The sequence below is a fragment of the Ictidomys tridecemlineatus genome, chromosome 7 (genome assembly GCF_052094955.1).
Source record: "Ictidomys tridecemlineatus isolate mIctTri1 chromosome 7, mIctTri1.hap1, whole genome shotgun sequence".
Taxonomy (NCBI): Eukaryota; Metazoa; Chordata; class Mammalia; order Rodentia; family Sciuridae; genus Ictidomys; species Ictidomys tridecemlineatus.
The window spans coordinates 186,893,315-186,917,675 of NC_135483.1; positions in this window are offsets into that span (position 1 = coordinate 186,893,315).

The window sequence follows — 24,361 nt, forward strand, 5'->3', positions numbered from 1 at the left end:
CAACACATCTGTAATGAAAGACAAAAAGGTCCAAGAAATGTTCATACCTTTGTGCATAGTATTTTAATTTAATTTAATCGAAAACATATGATATGCCAAGACAGCATCAATAATTTTATGTCATATACCTCATAAATGATAGTGCACAATGCATGTATCTTATACTTATGTAAAATGAAATTTTTTATCATATACATTTTTACTATCCTCAGGTACTGCAAAAATGAGTAATTTTTAGTTTTATCACAAGTATAGTTCTGTACAGATCGTACCTTTTATTTTTATATTTTGGCAACTATTATTTTTATAATCTGCATGACTCTAAAATTATTTTGGGGAATTATAATAACATAGAAATAATACAAAGTTCTCCTAAAAATGTTAGAATCTATTTGAAATGGATGATTTATTTCATTTTAATACCATAAAAATGAAAAAAAAAGAGAGTTAATTTCTTTTATATTCCAAAGTTACCTTTGTCAACACCCAACCGATAGAAGAGTCCTTTAGTGGCCAAAGTACAATTAACATTTATAATGAAAAAATTATTTCACAATTTTAAACTCAACAAAAAAGTTCTTGATTTTATTTCAAAGAAATTCTCTCTCTCTCTCTCTCTCTCTCTCTCTCTCTCTCTCTCTCTCTCTCTCTCTCTCTCACACACACACACACACACACACACACAATTGTCATAAAAAGGAAAAATAAAGCTCTCCTCTTGGGAGGTTAGTAATGACAGAGGACAGAAATATATTGTATTTTAAAGTTAAGAGTGAGGGTCGAGTAAGGGAATACTCACCTTACCTTTTATTAGGAAAGCCTTCTTGCTATTTTGACAAGAATAATGTACTAAAATTTAGTAAATACCTAAAAAAGAATGGGTAACTTGATTAATGAGCATATGAGATATAAATTTTATCCTATAAGCAAAGTCACAGTGAGAGCTAAATTTGAGGGCCCATCAATATCAGCCTAAAAAAATTAGCTTAGCTATGTCTAAGATACAATTGAGCCATTGTTTCCAAACTTCAAACTAAAACCAACCAAAATGCCAACTACAATTGAAACAGTTCAGTAAAAGGAAGTCTACTCATAAAAAGGAAAGGAACAAACCACAACTAAACACAACATAAAACCCCAATTACCATCTTGAGGATCTCCTTTTCTTAGCTCTCTGTCCTAGAAATGAACTGTTCTCCATGCTAACCCTGTCCATGAGTATAGTGATTGGGCTAACGAGCCCTCTGGTCAACAGCGGGAAATTGAGGAGGGAAAGGGACTAAACAAGAGGGAGCCACTGCTGTATTGGTCATTCTCTAAGGTTTAGACCTTCTTCAGTATGCCTCTTCCATGTGTATTTCACATTCCTCTGGTAATGTTCCAGAAGTTTCTTTCTAACCAAAGAGATGAACTTCAGTGTATTTGGTGCATCTTGGCTGATATCAGAACTCATTGTATATTCTGTGGTGATTTTCTCAGTTTTATTTGGGTTTTCATTCTTTTAATTTTACATGTTTCTCCCCTATTGAAATATGTCCTTGTAGGAATACATGTTTAATTCCTCTTTTCAAAAATTGGCTTTTGACATTGTTAATTTACTTTACTGTGTATCAGATTTCTACAATGATTCCTGATCTGCCAGGAAAGGTGGTGCATATCGGTAAGTCCCAGTGACTCAGGAGGCTGAGGAAGGAGGATCACAAGTTCAAAGCCAGCTTCAGCAACTTAGTGAGGCCCTAAGCAACCTAGTGAAATATCATGATTCAAAATAAAAAATGAAAAAGGGCTGGGGATATGGCTCATGGTTAAGCATCCCTGATTGAATCCCCAATACCAAAAGAGAAGATTTCTGATCTTATTTTAATATTTTTTTTCCTCTTCTATTGGCTTAGACTTTAATTTGCCTCTTTTTATCAGCTTCTTCAGCCATAATTAGATGACTTATTTTAAGTCATATTTTTTAAATATTGATATTGTAAACTGTAAATTTCCCTTTAAACAGTTTCATCTGACAAATTTTGAAATTCTTTTTTGTTATTATACACATTGAAATGTACATTTTAATTATTTCTCTTGGTAATTATTTATTGTGTGGGAAATTGTAAGATATAATATTGATATTGATTTCAAGCTTAATTTTTTGATCAGAGAATGTATCCTGTGAGTTTAATTTCCTTAAATACATTAAGCTTTTCTGACCTAGCATATCATTCAGTTCAGTGTGTTTCTCACATGCAGTTGGGATTATATGTTCTTTAGTTGATGTACAGAGTGGTCAGTTTGGTTGCTAGTTTACATATTTTTATATTTGTACTGACTTTTTGTTTATTTGGTCTATCAAAATAAGCTAATAATCATATGGTCAGATGATGTTCAAAAAGTGGATAAGGTACCCGGGGAAAAAGAGTCGTTTGGTGCTTGAATGACTGTATATGCTCACGGTTATGGTTTGTATCTGTGATATCCCCTAAAAGATCATGTGTCAGATAATGCGAGAATGCTCAGAGGTGAAATGATTAGGTTATGAGCTCCTAAGCCAATCAGTGAATTGATCTGCTGATATGGTTTACCTAGGTGGTAACTGCAGGCAGGTGGGCTGGGATTGGGAGATGTAGGGTAATGGGAGCATGCCTATGGGGCTGATATTTTGTCTCTGGTGAGTGGAGCTCTCTCTGCTTCCTGAATGCCATGTCCTCGACAGCCTTCCTCTGCCACCCCCTTCCACCATGATGTGCTTCCTTGTCTTGGGCCCAGAACCTTGAAGATGGCAGTCGATGGACCAAGACTTCCAAAACTATGAGTCAAAATAAACTTTTCCTCCTTTAAGTTGTTTTTGTCAGTCTTTTGTTCACAGTAATGCAAAGCTTACTAAAACATTCAAACACACACAAAATACCCCAGCTCTTGTATTCCACATACACAAAATTAACTCAAAACAAACTGAAGTTATTAAGTCTTTAAAAGAAAACATGGAAGAAATATCTCAGTGACATCAACTAAGCAAAACATTTATTAAACTAGAAATAACAAGTCTGATCTCTTAGTCTAAAATATGATAAAATTGGATCTAACTAACATTAAAATTTTGCTCTTCATAAATACAGTTAAAAAAAGTAAGAGAAAATATTTTTACAAAGTACATGAAAAAAGTTTTTGTATATATATATATATATACACACACATTTATATTTAATATATACATGTATGTGTATATATATACATATTTATGTATGTGTGTGTATATATATATAGAGAGAGACTGAGACAGAGAATTCTTCATACTCAATAATAAGAAAACATACCACACAAACAAAAAAATGGGCAATTTGAATACACCTGTGTCAATAAATGTCTATATATCAATGAGCACACAGAAAAATGTTGAACGTCACCAATCAATCAGAAAAATGCAAAGTCAAACCATAATGTGATACCACCACATCCACTAGACAGAGGCTAGTGTTAAAGTCTGACCACACCATGTGTTGGTAAGGATGTGAAGCAACCAGAAATCTCATCATTGCTGTTGGGCATGCAAAAGGGCACACAGTTTCACGCAAGTCAGCAATTCTACTCTTCAGTATTTGCCCAACAGTTTTGACAACATACTCACAAAAATTTCTGAAGCAGATTTTCTTAACAATATTAATCACAAATCCAAACTAAAAGAGAATTAAAAATTTATTTAAAACCTCAATGCTAAAACTGTTCAACTAGCAAGTCTTTAAAAATTGAACAAGTAATTATTTCTTCAACAAATTTATTGAACTCTGATTGTCATGCCAAAGATATGATATGTATATATAAGGATGAATTTGGAAATAAGTATACATTCATGGAGATAAACATACACAGTTTTAATCAGCCTTTTCACTGCTGTGACCAAAAGATCTGACAATAACAATTACAGAAAGAAAAGTTTATTTTGAGGCTCATGGTTTCAGTGATCTCAGTCCATAGAGAGCTGGCTCCATTCCTTGGGACCTGAGGTGAGGCAGAACATGATGGCAGAAATATGTGGCAGAAGAAAGCAGATGAAGACATGGCCACCAAGAGGCAGAAACAGAGGGAGAAAGAATGAGAGAGAGAGAGAGAGAGAGAGAGAGAGAGAGGGGAGGGGAGGGGAGGGGAGGGGAGGGGAGGGGAGGGGAGGGGAGGGGAGGGGAGGGGAGGGGAGGAGAGGAGAGGAGAGGAGAGGAGAGGAGAGGAGAGGGAGCACTCTGCTCAACAAGAACAAAATATAAACCCTAAAGGCACATCTTCAGTAACCAGCTCCTCTAGACACATCCTACCACCTACAGTTACCACCCAGTTAATCCCCGTCAGGGGATAAATGCAGTTAATAAGCTCAGGCTCTCATAACCCAATCATTTCGACACTAAGGTTTCTTACGTTGTCTCACACATGAGCTTTTGGGAGGCCAAATATTTCTAAATCATAATGCAATCTAGGCAATAAACATCACTTCCATAATTTCTTCTTTCAAAGACCATCAATTGATGTATGGATAATGATTTGTTGTAAACTATGCTATAGAATGTTTTTCAAAACTGAAAGTGAAAAAAGTGGAAAATATATGCAGGTGAATCTCAAGTTATGTTAGAGGAAAGAAAACAAACACAGTCAACCGATTACTTTATCAATGTATTGTGTGGTTACATGAGAGTGATAGACTAGGAAAGGCAGATATTATAACAGGAACAAATTAGTGGTTGCCTGATGCTAGGATTCATGGTCTATTTTATCAAATATCCTACAAAGAAACATGAAAAACAAAGTATCCTGTATTTTGATTCTGATGATGATTAAACAATTGTACATAACAAACTGTATCAAACTTTCCATTTAAAATCACCGTGTATAGATCCATAGATATCAGCAATAACTGTCAAAATGACAATTAATGCAGAAAGCTATAATAACATACACAAACAAGTATGCTTGTTTGGATTTGGGGGGATTATCTGCTAGTATTAGTTTGCTAAGGCTGCAGTAACAATATAACATGGGCGAGTGTCTCAAACAACACAAAATTATTTTCCATTTTTGGAGGTCACTGTCAAGTGCGTGAGGCTTCTCTCCTTGACATGGATACTTCTACCTTCTGTATAATTCTTCCCAAGATCTTTCTACTGTGCACAAACAATAAAAAGTGTCTCTTCCTCTTTTCATCAGCCCACCAGTCCTCACAGAGTAGGGCCTGCCCTTATGACTTTATTTGACCTGAACTGCCCCTTCAAAGACAAGATCTCCAAGTACAGAACATTGCTGGGATAGAACTCCTCCACAAGTCATCTATATCATTACCAGTAAACCTTCAAGAAGAGATAAAATTGGATCTAACTAATAGTAAAATTAGTATTTTCTAATGATTGAATAACTGGTTTATTAGAGAAATATTCCAGATGTTAATCTAGTAATTAACTCCTCTGTAACGATCCTGCTCATGTGAGGAGCTGTTGCATTGCAGAGGCACATATTTATAAAACATGATAAAAGTTAAATTTTAGATTTTAATATGAAGAGGAATCCTAACAGTTAACCTATTCAAATTATTTCATCTGAAAACTTAAAAATACACACAAAAAGAAATATAAGCAGAATAAATGAGTTAGCTGAGGCTCATGACTTTTGGGATTCAAAGCAGAACATACGGTGTTGCCCTAAGTACCAACACTGTGAAAATAGACAGAATTTTTTCTTTTAATTTAAATTAATAACCATAAAATCATAACCAATTAAAGAAAAAATGTTCATCTCATATTTTCTTTTTTTTCCTGATGACTTCTTATTTTATGTGATAGTACTTTTCCAAAAACATGTAATAAAGCTCTAACTCTATGAAAGAAAAATTTTCAAGATATTACTCTTGGGATTACTTGGTGAAACGAGTCAATGATCACAGAAAGCAGCAAGCAAATAAAATTCTGGATATCATATTTAATATGATATTGCAGATGTTTCAATCATTTAAATGTGAGGAATTAGATGAGTATGTAAAAGGAGAGCAAAAGCAAATTAAATGCATGACATGATAGAATAATGAATGAGATGACAGAAATATACATTTTTGTGCATATATTATTTCCCATTTGTGTAATTTTACCATCAAAATTTACCACTTAAGAATATTCATAGGAGCATTTGAATAATAATATTAATAAGTCAAAATACACTATTTAAAAATAGATTCTGATCTCAATATGTAGATTGATTAATAATCAACTGGCAAATTATTTTAGCAAAAGAATAAAACTGGTTTATATTTTATATGTGTTATAGATTACAAACAGATAATTAAATTTCTTTTTCAATCCATCTTCTCATGTTGACAGAGACATATTTAACATATATCCTATTTCCTGCACATATATTAATTACTATTGACTCAAATATAAATGTCAATTTAGCTACATAACACTTTTAATTTAAGGCATTCCTTATTTATTAGGAGGATTGATTTATACAAATATCATTGATCTTCAAGAAGATTTAGAATTTGATTACTCTTGGTCTCTCTTGAGCTACTTTGCTTTGCAACTATATTCTTTCTTCAAACAAGACTGAAATAAAAGAAGGAAAGAAGAAAAAGACTACTATATATATGTGTGTGTGTATATATATAGAGAGAAAGACTACTATATAAATATGTGTGTGTGTGTGTGTGTGTGTGTGTGTGTGTGTAAAGAGAGAGAGACAGGCAGAGTCTGTTTTCCATAGTAGCTGCACCAATTAATATTCCCACCTAAGTTAAAGTAGAACTATCATGTGATCCAGTAATCATATGATGTTTATATTCAAGAAAAATAAAATCAATATATCAAAGAGATTGCTACGCTCCCATATCCCATAACCATCGCATTATTATTCACAATAGCTAAAATATGGCAACAATCTAATGTCCACTGATGGATGGAGGGAATTTTTAAATGAGGTACATACCCACAATGGAATATCAGTAAGCCAAAAACATGGAAGGCAATTCTACCTCTTGCAACAACATGGATCTGGAGGGCATTGCACTGAGTAAAATAAACCAGAAGCAGAAAGGCAAACACCAATTTTATATAAGGAATCTAAGCATTTTGAACTTCTAAAATCATAGTATAATTGTAGTTGGGCAAATGAAGACTTTGATTGTAGTACAGAATTTCATTTAAGAGATGAATAAATCCTACAGCTCTACTGTATAATGTAGTACCTACGGTTAACAACACTCATATACTTAGAATTTTCTAAGTTAAATTGTATGTTAAATGTTCTTATAACAAGAAAAGGAAGAAAGGAAGGAAGAAGAAAGGGAGGGATAATGTGTATCACATGGATTATGAATACTTATCTCCATGAGTGTATGCTTACCTCCAGTTTATCAATATACACATGCACAGATTTTTATATGACAATCAAACTTCAATGAAGTGGTTGAAGAAAACAGGAAGCATTTTTTCTTATTTTCAATGGCTTGTTACCTGAACAGCTTTAGCATTGAGGTGTGACATTGAATTTTTAATTCTCCTTATTCCTAAGTATTGTTGTTATCTTCTGCTGGGTTTTCAGAAAGCGAAATACTTGTCACGAAATATGACAAGCCATGCCGAAAAGCAAATGACTCAGTGGTTGAAAATCAAGATGAGCACAATGTTATCCCTCCTTTAGAAAACTACATGTATTTTTCCCCACTGACATTTTTACCTCTTTTTCATACCCGATTTGACACATACAGAAAGCATAGTATTCACTGAGCCTTGGAATCTGTCATCTTCAATTATGTGCAATTTAGCAGTTTGCTTGCTGCCAATTCCTCTTCCCCCACCCCCAAATTTTTCTACTCTACAGTCTTATAATTCTATTTCAAATTATAGACAAGTTTCCCAAAAACTAAATATCTAGGACTTGTATAGTTAAATAAAAATACGTGGACAGAGACAACTGAACAATGGCACTTTCAATGTGTTAAATAGGTATCTAACTCTCCTCTTATCCCAAGGAAGATATTCTAAACCTTTTGTCCCTTTTAATGTGTCATTGTTCCAGAGTCTATGACAGCAGTACTGTTTATATTCCTTTAGTTGATACAGATTCAGGGTTTTCTGTTAATGTGACTCCTTGATAGAAAAGGAAAATAGCACCTGTAATATCAGCTGGCCATAGAAAAGGTGAAACTAATATTGTAATTGGTCATTATTCTCTACGATCTTTCGTATGCTTGAGTATTTCATTTAGTAGCCCTACTCAGAGAAACTTGTACCATAGCCATGAAATTTGTTCTGAATTAGGTCGTAGACACCATCTACTACACAGAGAGTTCAGAGAACAAAGCCCTTGGTGGCAAGGACTTTACACTATTCCCTGGCAGACCTTCATACTAAATAATAGTTAATAGCATTTTTATTCTCAAGCAATTGTTTGTTTCGTAGAAATTTGGCCATATTCCCTCTTTTTCTCCTTAAAGTTGACTCACAGTGGGAGATGCCTGGTAGACAGAGAGGTCTTCCTCCCAGATCCCATACCCGCTGTGGCCTCCATAGCTGGGAGGGCTGTCAGCTCCTTCAGGGTCCTCGGAGCCACAGGTGTCACCCAGCTGAGGTCAAGAGCTTCCCACAGTAACCTAGATCCCTGCACTGACCTCTGTGGGATGCCAAAGCCCATTAATTTGACTCACCGAGAGCCAAGGCATTCAGGCACGTATGCTCCAAAGTCCCCCTTGCACCTGAGTAAGGTTCTTTTTGTCTTGCCTCAGAATTTAACTTCTGTCTTTTCCCAACCTTCTCCCCTCCCTTCGCCAGGTGTTGATCTCTGATAAATAATCTTCACATCAAACTCTGTTCTGCTTCCAAAGATGATAATCTGTGACCACATAAGAATCACAAGTGTCATATGATTATGGGACAGCAAAAGAAGGGGCTCATCTTTGAAGTTTGGTTTTCTATGTCTAAGGTTTATGAGGTTTTGATTATTCTAATCTCTATCATACTTACAGATGCTTCTTTCTCCAAAGCTACCCAAGGGATTGTAATTTCTACTGGCTTCTGCAGGCCAAGGTACAAATCTGATTGTGATTTTCCAGACCCTGATACTATTTTGGTAACCTCTTCTTTAATGAATCAGAATAATAACAATCGGGTATATTCTCTGTGGCAGTCAAGTTGGCTCTGCTGGTTCATAGGGTGTTATCTTCTTTGAAATGCTTGTAAAAAAAGAAGATCAAAGGAGCTGAGATCTTCATGTTGAACCATAGATTATGAGTCAACCAGGGCTGGCCCAAGACAAGTATCTGATGTGCTAGTCATCTGGTGAGTCAGCATTCTAATCAGGGGTAGAGTGAACCAGTCATGCCAAACCTTCAAGCACTTCTTCCAAAGGGAATATACATACGTGCATTCTTTTGGTGTATGTGGCTTTGCTCGCACACCAGGTTTCTCCACCCATGACAAGACACAGGTATTAATTGCAGCAAAAAATGAAGTTATAAACCCCTGGTAAGCTAAAATTGAGAACAAGTCATCAAGGGAATTTCTTGCCTTTGAACTTTATCAGTCCAGAGGTCTTTCATGAATGGAGAAGGAGATGAAGTAGTTCACCTGAGACCACAAGCCAAGTCGGTAGCAAAGATTGGACCAGAATCCAGATGTGAAGGCTAAGCTTTAATGACATCATGCTGTTCACACTCAGACTTCCCTGGCTGACTAGTATTGATGTAAATAATAATAGTAATAATAATAATAATAATAATAATATTCTTTAAAATTCAGTATTTCACCAATCCTTACTCAGCACCTACTATGTTCCTGGCAAAAATGAGTCAGACAGATAACAGTGAATCATACAGACATGTTTTCATATAAAGAAGCATGCCTTCTGGCAAAGATTAATTTTCTTTTCAACTAGAGATTACTTGTGCTATATGAATAGTAAGATAAGTGCTTAAATAGGCAAGATGATTAAAAAAATAAATAAAAATAGTCTGGGTCACTTTTCCTGTGAGTTAATCTAGAGCAATATTTCTATATTGGCATTGATTTTAAGCAAACTACTGAACACACAGTTAGCCATGGTCACAACACACCTGAATTTTTTTTTTTTTTTTTTTTTTTTTGGTAATCATGTTTAAAGATGTGTACAAGGTCCACAGATAATGTTTTTATTCAGTGAGATTTCTAGTTGGAAGGCTGATGGCATTGGGCTCTGCCATGTTTTTCTAAATTACTGAAGCTCTTGCAAAATAATATTTAAAATTAATTGCTTGGGCCACTTTCCTTTTCTTTGCAGATCCAGCAGGCTAGTAATCAGCAACAACATTCATTCAGTTCCCAATTCACGAGGTTTTACCAGTGGTGAAAGGACTCACAGGAGGAGGCTCAAGGAATCACAGACTCCATGGAACACAGTGTTTTAGAGACTCAAAAAGTCATCTAGGGACAGATATTGCTAGTCTCATATTATAGTACCTTGTGCCTCTTCTTTATACGACCTATTATAATCAAAATAGCCACATTAAATTTCCTTTACAGAAGCAGAATAGCTAAGAGGCTAGGAGCATGGATTTAGGAACCAGTCTACCAGGGGTTATTCCCGCTCCCCTCCCTAATAGCAATGTAGCTTAGCTCACACGACCAATCTCCTCTGTGTGAATCCCTCGGGTGTCAAATATGAGTATGTTTTTGTGGGGGTTAGGGGAAAATAAGTTCTGTGGAGAAGACAAAGGGGGATGAAGGGGAGGGAGGGTGATGGGATTAGGAAAGTGTTTTAGTCGGGTTTTTTCGTTGTTGTGACTAAAAGGACCCAACCAGAACAATGGTAGAGAAGCAAAAGTTTATTTGAGGGCTCATGGTTTCAGAGGCCATAGGCCAGCTCCATTCCTTGGGCTCAAGGTGAGGCAGGACATCATGGAGGAAGAGTGTGGTAGAGAGAAGCAGCTCACATGAGGATCGGAAAGCAGAGAGGTCTCTACTTGCCAGATATAAATACATGCCCCAAAGCCATGCCTTAGTTTTCACCTCCTGCAGCCACACCCTACCATTTCTGTTACCATTCAGTTAATCCCTATCAGGGAACTAATTCACTGATTACCTTAAGGCTATGACTCAATCATTTCTCCTCCAAACCTTTTTGCATTGTCTCACTCGTGAGCTTTTGGGGAACACACATATAAAATATACCAGAAAGACAGGGGAATGAATTAGACATAGCTTTCCTATGTTCATGTATGAATACACCACCAGTGAAACTCCACATCCTCTACAACCACAAGAATGAGATCCTAATTAGAATAAGTTATATTCCATGTATGTATAATATGTCAAAAATAAAATTTTAAAATATATAATAAAAAGGCTAATACATTTTAATTTTCTTTGAGGCGGGGGGGACAATTACCGGAGATTGAACTCAGAGGTGCTTAACCACTGAGCCACATCCCCAGCCCTATTTTGTATTTTATTTAGAGACAGGGTCTCACTGAGTTGCTAAGCACCTCAACTTTGCTGATGCTGGCTTTGATCCTCCTGCCTCAGCCTCCTGAGCCACTGGGATTACAAGAGTGTGCCACTGCTCCCAGCCAGGCTAATATATTTTTAAAAATTAAAAAATAAAATAATATGAGAATAGGACCCAACTCATGGAATTATTATAGGACTTAAGTGAATTAATATTTATAAAGACCTTAGAACAATGCTTAGATGTTGTATTATATAAATATGCAAAAAAATGAATAAAACTTTAAAATATTCCTTTCTTACTAGTCATAGGAAGAGGAATGTATCTGCCTTAATTCTTGATAGTATTTCCATCTCCTAAAACTATGGTCACATGTTGAGTTGCTCAATAAAGGATTTTTTGACAAATGAATGCATGGAAGTTTTGAGGCCTTAAGAAGTTCTACTCAATAATATGTATTTTATTTCTATAGATTCTTCAGTCAAATAGTAGGGCTAGTGCTGCTTCTGATTCAGTGTACCACCCACTGGGGCTATGAAAATTGATTTTTATTTGACATTACAGCTTTTCTCAACTTAAATATCAAATCTCCACCTCACAGATTAGACAACTGAAGTTTGAAGAGGTTAAATAACTTGTCAAAAGTCTGGGCAGAACTTGGGATCGAATCCAGGTCTTTCTGATGTCACAGCCATGTTCTTCATGATGTACGATCTTACATCAAGAGACGGTCTGTGGGGATATCTGGAAGGGAAGACTGAAGTCCACAAGGATAAATTTCCAAAAGTATGAGAAAAACAATCTTACAGGAAGCATGATAAAAGGATTTATCTTTCAAAAGATATATCCTCTCATTTTCCTTCTAGGCAAATGTCAAGTTCAGTGATTTTAGCAATATTCCACATTACTTGCTGACATTTTTTTACCATTTATTACAAAACTAAAGCCTAAATTTGAAGTCACTGCAGTTCAGTCTATAAAACATAGTTTAGCATACGATTCATATTCCTAAAGTTTATGATTAACAAGATATGCATGTAAAACAATTTCCCAATGATGCATTAAAGAGCAGACTACTTTCATTTGATATACCTCAAATGCAATAAAACCAAGCCAAAAATGATTACGTCCTTAGTCAGAAACCATGATGTATAAACCATAATGCAAGAGCCATATGCTCAGATCTATGAATTTGGAAAATGAAAGAGAATGAACAGAAGAGCAAGGACAATTACTGCAAATGACACAAAGTTACCTAGGCAATCCTGTGACAGGACTAGGGATTCAATGTGCCTGGACAAGTCAAGTAGTAACATTTCAGGATGGAATTAACTCAGAGGAGCACATTTGACTCATTCTGCCTGAATTGGGCCTTTCATCCTAATAGGTTCATTCTACTGGGATATTGTATAATTAGACCATATTGGGGTGCATTCAGCTGCAAGTAATACCATGCATGATGCAGCATAATCATAAAAAAAAATTGTGCTTGAAAAGCCCAGGCGAGGTCCTCTTGTTTATAAGAGATCCCAAATATAGAAATGCAGAAAGACTTTGGAAAGATCCATTTGCAACTTATGGAAACCCCATGAGCCACACGACCACCTCATTACATAGTTACAATGTGCTCTCCTATCATTTCACAAAATATTTCCAAGAAGGTAATTCTTGTGTAAGTCACACCTGAAGTTTGCATGCATTCTTCTCTGGTTAAGAACATTTTGAATTATTTGTCTGGACACAATCACCTCTGAAAATATAAAACAAGCCAGAGACACTACCAGGGGAAGAACTGTGTACCTCCTGGTTCTTGCTTGTCTTATTTTTGACTGGGTCCACTTTCTGGCTTACTTATGACCAGATGCACTTTGTCTACTTAGCATCTATCATATCGTGTATCAAAACATACTTTCTGTTATTCCAACTTTTCACAGTGACTTGGTTCCAAAAATGCAAGTATCTGATTTGGTTATAGTGACTACCAAAGTATTTTCAGGGTTGCCCCTCATTTATTCCTAATGCACTAATAAGTGTTTGAAATAAACACATAATTATATTTAAAAATGAAGGGTGATACTCAGAACTGACTTTTGTCTTAAGAATGAGATTTTTATCTCTCCTGTTTCACTAATTGTTCCCGAAAGTTCATGGAAGGCTGTGAAATTTGACTGACTCTTATTTCCTTCAGTCACAAAAATGGGGACATTGAATTAGATGATAATAAAGAACATTTCTAAGTTTTGCCTTCTATGAAAACAGAGCTGATGAAACCTGCGGTTAGAGATGATAAATGGAAGACTCCCTTTGTGGGTGACCCAGGACTCCCAGAGAAGACAAAGAGAGACCAGGGCTGGGGTGGTAGAGACTGGGAGAAGTGGCAGCTACAGTCAGATGTTCTAATTAGGAGGAGAGTAGGGATTGATCTGTATGCAGTTTCTTCTACCCTAAAATCATATTCCGGGGAGTTTAAAATGCTCTCCATTAGCCCAGAGCCCACAGCACAGAACCATTTTACATATGAGGAGAGGTTTCTTCAACATGTGGGATACATATTACAGATTTAAAATAGGGTCTGTTGAGACTTGAAGAGAAAGAGGGTGCTTGGAAATCAGAGATTATGTTTCAAATCAAACAAACAAGCAACAGCAAACAAAGCCAGACCCCCAATCACAAATGCATCAAAAAGCAGCAAAACCCTCCTGCAAGGTAAGAGGAGCGCATAGCGAAGGCTTTCGAGAATTCATCTGAACAAACAAAAGGACGTGTGAGCTCTCTGTGACTGCAGAGAGTGGCTCGATGGAATGCTGTGGCAGTATAAATTATAGAGACCATGCGTGGCTTTTCATCTCATGCCCTTGCCGCAGATGTCTGTGGGATGAAAGTAGAAGTCACTGCCAACTGCTCCAGTCCTGCAGTCCTGAAACCCTGTAATCCTTCACCAGATTCAGAACCTCCCTCTTCATCCGCCAAGCCTCGTCTCAGGAACATTTTATGGTGCACATTACACTTTAAAAAATTAAGCCACATTGCAATTAATTTCACTCTGAGAATTTCACAACACCCTTTGTCATCACAATAACCCTAAGGAAATTGTGCAATTGGGGCCACGAATCTCTTGCCTAAGTCATTAACTTGGTGAAAGAAACGGGTGAAAGTGGGGGAACCAATCTTGCTTAAAACAATTGAGTGGGTATTAAGCAAACCGTACAGGAGTAAGTTGAAAACGGACAGTAAATCTGATAAACATTTATCCCATTCAAGGTATCATTTTTCAATGCTTCTAAATGTGCTTTTGCTTGCCCTAAGCAGAGGACCATGCTTTTTCTGTAGAACATGCCTTTTGTACATTAACCTGACTCATCAGTGTTAATTTTAAATAATATAAATAAGCAAACACATGATGCAAAAAATGTGACGAGTAAGGAGAACGTGATGTTTGGCTAGCCATCCCAGTTCTATATTTTAATTAAAAACTCATGTCTTACACACCATCAATAAGTTTTCAAGTGACCTATCTTGACCAGTTCTAATCACAAGCATGTCATTCAATCTTTCATAATAAATTGGCAGATTATGCTAATATAAGAAGGGGAAGCTATCAATTTTCTGTGTGCCAGACAAGCTGTGCCATTGATTTTATAATTTATGAGATGAGCTTAGAAGAGGAAGATGGCTAAGGACAGAATAAAATGCTACAGGAGAATAATCCATTAGGTTAGTGACAAATAGGTAGAGAAAAACGTTTCAAAATATTATGCTTTCCTAGGGGTCAAATGCTCAGAGATGCTGTGTCACTTTGCATCTGTCTTAATCCTACAACAAAAAGATTTGTGAAAATAGCTGCTATATGTCAATTATTAAGAGTGGTAATTGACATTTTCGTAGAACTATTTGATTGAAAAAGTCATAAAGATTCAGTTGATTCGGAGTAAAAATTTCTATGAGCAACAGATAAGACATATACAAAATAAGGTGCTATTAATTGTATCATTAAAGATTTTAAAGTGACTAAACAGCTTTTTGTGCTTTGTTACCTTCTACTTTCTGGTTTTTCTTGATGGCAAAATCTTATGTTACATCAGTTCACATTCATATAGAAAATGAGACTTTGCAAGGCAGTGGTAAAAATTTTGGCCATCAGAAAACTCTGGGGTAGATTTGTGATCAGATGGACAATATGGTTTCTCAATATGTATACATTGTCTTAAATTTATAGTCAAAATAATTGCTTGTTTGTAGTTTAAAGGTTAAATTTTGCTCTGAAATTCACTTTCACCATGTTAATATTTTTATGAAATCCTTTTACTCACAGAGAAAATTATTTAATAAAACAAGAAAAATAAAGTATAATTGTGCTCCATTATTTATGGACATGAATAAAAGTCAGCAATTTGTCTATCGGCTTTGTTGATCATCCTCTCTCTGTATATATGTAGCTGGCAAAGCAAAGCATATTAAACATTTTTTAAATGTTACACTCACATTCAAATATCTTTATCTCACATAGAGATAATGCACGTACATGTAAATATGTCCCCATGCATGCATATGTACACACACATGCATATCCATAATGCCCAAATGCAAGTCAATGCTTACCCAAAATATAACAGATCTTCAATTCCTTCTAGAAATTTCTGGAAATCTTTATTTTGCTACTTTAACCATATTCAATAAATTCTTACCGTATGATGCAAAAAAGCACTTTGTATGCTATGGTCATATGGCTACTGCTCCGATGGCTGTTACAAATGGCTTTATTTAGGCAATTCCAAGGACATTAAATTTTATTTGTCCCCAAGTGTTTATCTCTGTTAAGAGTGAGTTGATATGATTTCATATGTTGTAAAACAACTCCATGATTTCTCTTACAAATATGATCACTAGAAAAATGATATATTTAAAAATGTTCTAAAATAGATCTAGTTGAAAGTATTCCAATTTTCTTAGGAAATGTTTAGCTGCACATTTGTGAAACTTGGAGATTAAATCTCTTTTGCAAGCATAGTGTCAACTCATGTTCCAAGTGTATTCTTTCTCACTGTGGCTTTAATCTTCCTACAATCCTCAAAAAAAAAAATAGTTTCAGATTTGAAGTGATATTGTTTTGCATATGCAAACCTTTAGGATTCTGCTGATGGATAAGGATGGATAATGCATATCATTCTATCCTTCTATCCATCATCAAATTGATTTTCTCAGTTCATTTTTTCATAGGCAAAATCATGGTTATAAATAACAGTTACCAATTAGATTCATGTCCCCAATAGCAGACCATTATTTGCTCCACCCTTTTCCGAGTGGACACATTTGCCATTCTGGACCAGGGAGATTTCTTTGGAATAAACATTAGTAAATTTTTTACAAGAGCAGTTTCCCAGCTCAGAGTTAGTCCTTCAAAATGCAGCCTGCAAAGCACAAACCCTTTCTTGCTGTCTTGTGTTTTGATACTTTAAACAACTCCCACCAGATGCATCTAAGCCTAAAATTAAGTTTGTTTTTCTCTCTTCTTTTTCTTAAATCTCTAAAAGAAAAAGTAATATTACTAACTGGTCCGAAATATGATCCTTTAAAAATATGAGGCATTAACATAATTTTATGGTGCAAAAGTACAAAGAAGACTAAAAGAATAAAAGCAAAGGAGAGGAACAATTTGCTTCAGGCCTTATATTATGTTGAACTTTGGTGGAATGGATCCAAGATGGAATTAAATCCAAATGTTTCCTAGTTTCTTCCATCTTAATAGCTGCATATTTCCTTCATTTCATCTTATCCACAGCTTTCACATTTAAAATTGTCATCTTTGAAAATATTGAGCTTATTTATGATGTCTGTTTCCTGATACACACTCCAGTGTATCATATTGTTATAGTTACAAGACAACAAAAGAGACTTCAGATGTACACATAAAATACAGAAATACAACTTAGGAAGAAAATGTGACTGTATCATGTCAACGTTAAAGGAAATCTTTCCCCTTACTCTATAATATATGACAATATTTGCAAAGTGATTTTCCCCTACCTTCATGTTTGCCCATTGAATTGCAGAAACCCATCCAATAATCCAAGTTCAGGTTACAAAATCAAAACCCTGGGATTGAAACACAAAATTACAATAGAAGGAAATATTATGCCTGTAATGATTTAAAATTGACATGAACGGCCTTTTTTATAAGAAACAAGTTAATGAAGAGCTGTACTCACTCCCTCGTTTAAATCTCCATAATTGGATGAGAGGGGTGCTCTCAGTCCTGGTAGCTTCTAGATGTGAAGTGATTGGCCTGAGATCACACTCCTAGTAAAAATGGAACCAAAATTAAATTCAAGCAGTTTGGATTCCCAAATCACTTTTTTTTTTCCGTTCTTTCTTCTTCGAGTAATCTCCACCAATGGCATGCCTCAGTGCTGTTGCAAAGGAAGAAGATGAAGAAGGTGAGAAATAGGAGGAGAGTGTAGGAGAGGGAAAGGGAATTGTCATGAGGCAAGATTTGCCACCCTCTCTGTGCAGCCTCTCACAGCTACCATCAAGTGAGACTGGCATTTTTTGATTCAATCATCATTATTTTGAAAAGAGGCCAGAAGAGAACAGAAAGAAAATGTAGGAGGAGAAAGAGGAAAGATAGGAAGAACCGGGAGAGAGAAATGGCCTTTCTACCTAAATCACACATTAGCAGGGGCGTGTCCACATCCTGGGCACATTTCTTTCACTGCAGAGGAGAGATACTTCCCTTGACTCTCTCCTCTCCAATTCAAATGTCAGTGCAATGGTTAAGTTATGGGAACTGTCATTGTTTCCCAGGAATGAACCAAACCACAAAATAAAATGGGAAAAATGAAGGCCTCATACATCTCCTTTGCAGCACTTTGAATCAGATCAGGTGCTACGGCAGAGGGATGGCACGTGTGGAATAAAGAGCAAGACTTCAACTGGGTACGTGATTTTGATTCTTTATTTTCAGGGAATATCCTTGTGTCTTGATTTGAGCACTCTCCTTCAGCCCAAGTCACTTTGTCAACCCAACACTCCCCAAATCTTTCCAGAGGGAGATAGGACCATGACTTGGAGTTAAGGCTTTCCCCACAGACAGTAGCAACTGCCTTCTAACTGCCTCCTCAGTAATGGAATTTTGAGTGCTTTGGGAAGAATCCTAGAATATAAAGAAAGAGACCTCCCTTCCACAGTTAAAACTTTAATCCATGACAGGTAAGATGGCCAGAGACCTACTTCAATAGAATGAGCCCATATCTTCAGATTTTAAATGATCCTTCCTGCCAGCCATTATTTAGAAAAATATAGACTTCAGAATTGCATTTTTTTTTTTAAACCTAATTTTGTTAAATGAGGATCTGGGTTAAAATATTCTATGCAAGTACATCTAAGTAAAAAAAAAAAAATCTTTTACAGGAAAATGGAGATTTTCTTTTACAGAAAAAAAAATTTCATGTCTATTTTACTTTTGGAGATTCTTCAGAAAAGATTTGTAGATTTAGTCATTCACTACATGATTATAAAGGAGATTTATACAAACGTGAACTGAAGCATGTTTCCCTTGGGGATTGAAATATATCTAAGTCTAGTAGTCTCCCATCTGGTTTGGACAAATATTTCGATTTCTATAACACCAATTCCTTTATTGACATAACATTTTCTTAGAAAATAAATTGAATCTAAATTATATAGCTCCTTTATTAATTAATAGCTCCTCTTTTAGCACTACTACTCTTGTTATTTTCAAGGATGTGATAACTTCTACTTGGATTTTATTCTGTGCTTTGTATGATAATTATGTTTACAACAGATATTGAGGGAATAGTGTAATTCAAAGAAGATGAAATAAGTCAAACTATGTGTCTTCAACTGGACTCTGGGTTTTGATAGTGGTGGAAAATGTGGTCAAGATTACCTGGAGACTGAGCAGTACTTCTGCACTGCTGCTACATCTCCCTTCCCATTTCATGAGTTGTGACGAAATTCCCACTGGTCCCAAAGCTACTTAATTTCAAAGGCCAGCTGGAAATTTTACCACTCCCTAAAATATCCAGGAAACTCCTCAGAATGTGAATGAGCTTTTCACTGTAGACATAAAGAGGGTGAAAGGCACTTAGAGTAGATCTGGAGAGACCCGCTCTGCCCTATGGAATCTGATAGAGGAAGATGTTGGATGAAGGCCCTGGGTGGAATTCATCAGGCCTCGCAGTTTCCTTTCCTCTTCTTGAGATGAATGTTCCAGATGGTATGTATTAATGTGCATTTGCAATACTTTTGGCACAGGGTAGTGTAAAGATAAGAAAATGTGAAATAAATAGAGATGAAAAACACACTTGCCAACAAAACAAAACTGGAAGCATTTAATTTTCTAAGTAAGAAACTTCAGGGAGTTAGATATGAAAAAGGCCAACGACTTTATGTGTGATTTCATCCCCTGCAGTTAAAAAAAAAAAAAAAAATAGGGAGGCAGAACGAGAGATTTCCCAAGACTTAAATCTACCGCTTTTTCTAGTGGAGTTGTTTGAACATCATTATTTTCCAAGATATAATTAATTTAATCAGATAAACTTTAAATCAAACATTATTGATGTCATGTACTTTCAGATTCCTTCCCATCATTCATCATTTTGTTTCTGAAATTTGCCTGATGTCATTTGGCTCCAAGGCATGTTATGTACAGTGTACTAAGATGCCAGTCACTGAAGATCTATACATCTCTCAATCCTGTGCATGGAGATGTTCATTTCTAGTCATGAACATTTAAGGTAGCTTGGAATGGCCGTATGTCCAAGGTACCTTGTGCTCTATGGGAAGACACAGAGACAGAATCCACATTCAGTTACCAGGAGTTCTTCACTTAAATTATCCAACTCATTGAATGGAAGCATGACTCATGTTCCAGCATTCTGCAAAACTCAAGACATTTACTGATGTTGTCTTTGTATTTTCCATCTTTGCCTCCCTCTGGACCTTTATTTACTCCTCTTACCTAAGGCAAAGTCCAGTTTGTTGAGTGGCAATTCTCTGTTGTCCTCTTGTGTTGTTCTCACATACCTTACGTGTGGCCCTGATTATGTTGGTGCCAGAATATCTTTTCAAAGATGCTGGTAGAGCAAAGAGCCTAGAAAGAAAGAGAGATTGTCCCCCACTGGAGCAACTTCATGGTTCTCCTGCAATGTAAGCCAGCACTTACGCAGGCAGCACATGGCTTTCCAGTATCATGCCGCCCTATGTAAACTGAGGCTTAAGGAACAGGCAGAAGAAAATTCTGACTCTCTTGCTACTGCTGCATTTTCAAGTAATCAACTGTCCTTTATCTCTGACCTAACAGTCTTGTGTTTTCTGCTAGCATCCCTGAAACTGTGGCACATTACCTTGTCAGATTGTGGGAAGGGTAAAATCTCAGGTCCTTCATAATTCTTGACATAGCTTGGATTCTTTTTCTTTATAAGATTCCTTGAATCCTTTCTTGTGTGGATATTAAATAAGGTAATTTGGTGTTCCCAAATTTGCCCTGCAAATAAAGCTTCCTTAAAGTAAATAAGTAGATTATTAGATTTCCTAGGAGGGAAATTTGATTCACAGATCTGGACTAGTCTGTTTCTTTTGACACATGGGTCCTAATAATTATTGTCCCTGGGACGATACTGTATGTAAAGCAGGTCCTTACTCCCATCAATAATAAGCACTCAATAGATGCCAACTATTGCTGGAGTATCCAGTGTCTTTAATAAATACTAATACTTTCCCCATCACAATTGAGAAAGTAGAATAATTTTTAAAGTACCAAAAAATCACTTTCATGACTTATCAAGTTCAGATTACAGAACACAGCTTTGGTCTATTGCCCGAGTGGGTCTGCTAGTTAAATCCTCAGATTAACCATTTAGTCTCAGGCATAATAAAAGTAGGATAGAGCTATGAATATTCAAGGTTTTTTTTTAAAAATCCAATTTAAACTTAAAATGTTGAAGACTTTGGAAACTTTATTATGTATATTGACTTAGAAAACAGAGACTGATAAAAAAAGGTAAAAAAGAGAATTATGAAATGTTTAAAGTAAGAAATAGAATAATATAATCAGAGTCAATATTTATATTTCATCTGGATAAATTAGGTTTTAAAATTATATTACTTTATTATTCAGGTTATGGGATTTGATAAGTGCTTAATAAATGTTACAGCTAAAATTTAAACTTCTAACTCAGTTGGAGGCAGAAGAGTCAGGGACATGAGTGAGGAAGTTGTTATAATTATGGAGTTGGAGGAGGACAGAGTATATAGTGAGGTTCAGTCAATAATGTGAAAATAAAACAATTTGATTCTAGAGGGAATTCAATTTTTATCCTTTTTCATTTTGATTTATTGAGACCTCAGAATATCCCGACCCTGTGGTATACACTGGAGTAAAAAATATAATAAGACCTGCATCTTGCATTGAAAGGTTTCATAATCTAGTGAAGAACTCACATCAATAAAGATCACAATAAATTTGATCACTGTCATCTGGCAGTATGACATTAGGTAGACAATGGGGACCCCTAAGAACAATTACCAACTGACGTGGGAGAAAACTGGGAATAAGGAGAAGTTTTTTCAGAAACAGTTAACAGGAATTATCAACTCACTAAATTGATAAAATCTAATTCTAACATAAAATAAATATCACTTACTGCTTGATATATGTGATGCCTTATAATTCTACAAACTCAAAAAAGGCGATAAAATGAAATCAATTTCCTGTAAGTCATGAGAAACATCTCCCAATCAAGGATATTGATCATTAACATTGATACAGAATTTGGCAAGCTATTTTATTTGCAATGCACCTTAAATAGACATCATGAGGGGGAAATAATGTAACCGTAGCATTTGGGTTCTTGTCTGTGGTTAGATAGCACCGGACCACGGTGATCTGAACAGATTTTAGGGATCTAAATTTTTCACAAGCCATCAGTCATTACCAAATGGATAAAACCCCTACAAGTTTTCATTCATTAATTCAAGTATTCAACTAACAAGGATCCTTTCCATGTCTAGGTCCTGAGCTAGCTATTGGAGACCAGAGCCTACTTCAATAAGGAATAACCCAGTGAAGTAATAGATAAGCCAGCACATTCTAGCATCTGAGGTGTACATTCCAGAGGATATTATAGTGATTACTAAGGGATCAGTAAACACCTTTGTCATGGTAGCAAACTTTCCAGAATTGAGCATTTAAAAAGAGGATGCCCTTCGATAGATGAATAGATTAAAAAATGTGGCATATAACACAATGGAATATTAATCAGCAATAAAAGAGAATAAAATCATGGCATTTACAGGTAAATGGATGGAGTTAGAGAAGATAATGCTAAGTGAAGTTAGCCAATCCCCAAAAAAACAAATGCCAAATGTTTTCTCTGATATAAGGAGGCTGATTCATAGTGGGATAGGGAGAGGGGGCATGGGAGGAACAGATGAACTCCAGATAGGGCAGAGGGGTGGGAGGGCAAGGGAGGGGGCATGGGGTGATTAATGATGGTGGAATGTGATGATCATTATTATCTAAAGTTCATGTATGAGGACACAAATTGGTGTGAATATATTATGTATACAATCAGAGATATGAAAAACAGTGTTGTATATATATATAATAAAAATCATAATGCATTCTGCTACGATATATAAATACAAAGAAACGAAAAATACATATCCAATAGCATAATTTTTTTAAAAAAAGAAATTAGATGTATCTCTTAAAAAAAAAAAACAGAAGAAGTGCTGGATGCAATGACACATGCCTATAATCCCAGGGGCCTTTGAAGCCAGCCTCATCAATTTTTATTATCTCTCTTCCTGTGACAACTTTTCCCTCATTCTTCCCAGGACTGAATTCCCTTCCAAGACTGCTCTGATCTCTCTTCAGAAAGACCATGGATAATCATCTTGCTTAAAACAGGACCTGTTATCTTGATAAACCACTCTATTACGTCAATATTTCCTTCAGAGGATTGGTCACAATCTGATTATATTTACTTATTTGCCTATTTGTTACTTATCTACCTCATTAGAATATAAACTAGCCAGGGCAAAACCTTGCATACCTTTTCACAGCTGTACGCATAACACTTAGAATCAAACATACAATAATCACTTAATATGTAATTTATTGAATTACTGGTCATGGTCTCAGCGTCTGTACCAATCCATCAGACTGTAATTGTTATGTCTTAGGATGTTTGAAGCTGCAAAATCCAAAGCCAGGTAGCACAAATGGACCCAAACCCGTATCATCTTATAAGAAGTTCAGGGGTAAGGAATTGCCAGGGTGCACTTGGTCAGCAGTGTACCTGAGAAGTCAGGTTCATCCTGCCTTTCAGCTTTGGCATGTCCATGGGCCACTCTTCCACACGCTTGATTATCTTGTGATTTCATTTTGCAATCACAACTTCCTAATCTATGTCATTCAAAAAATAATGCTAATGTGACCCTCAATTTGACTTTATAATCTACTAATTTTTGTGAGCCACAGTTAGAATAACCCTGTCCTCTGGTAATCAGAATCTCCTTCTAAAGATGGACTCTGAACAAATGAAGGAAGAATAGAGGCCCAAACTAAATAGTTTTTTTGTTCTTTTCAGTTATACATGACAGTAGAGTACATTTTGACATCATTATATTCACTGTATTTATGTATAGGGAGAAAAGTTAAGTCAGATTCATTTTACTGTCTTTCCTATTTTCTGTTCCCTTCTTCCCTCCTTTCCCCTTTGTCTAATCTACTGACCTTCTATTCTTCCCTACCCCTCCTCCTTATTGTGTATTAGCATTCACATATCAGAAAACATTCAACCTTTGGTTTTGGGGGATTTCCTTCTTTCTCTTGGCATAATAGTCTCCAGTTCCATCCATTTTCTGTCAATTGTCATAAGGGCACTCTTTTTATGGCTGG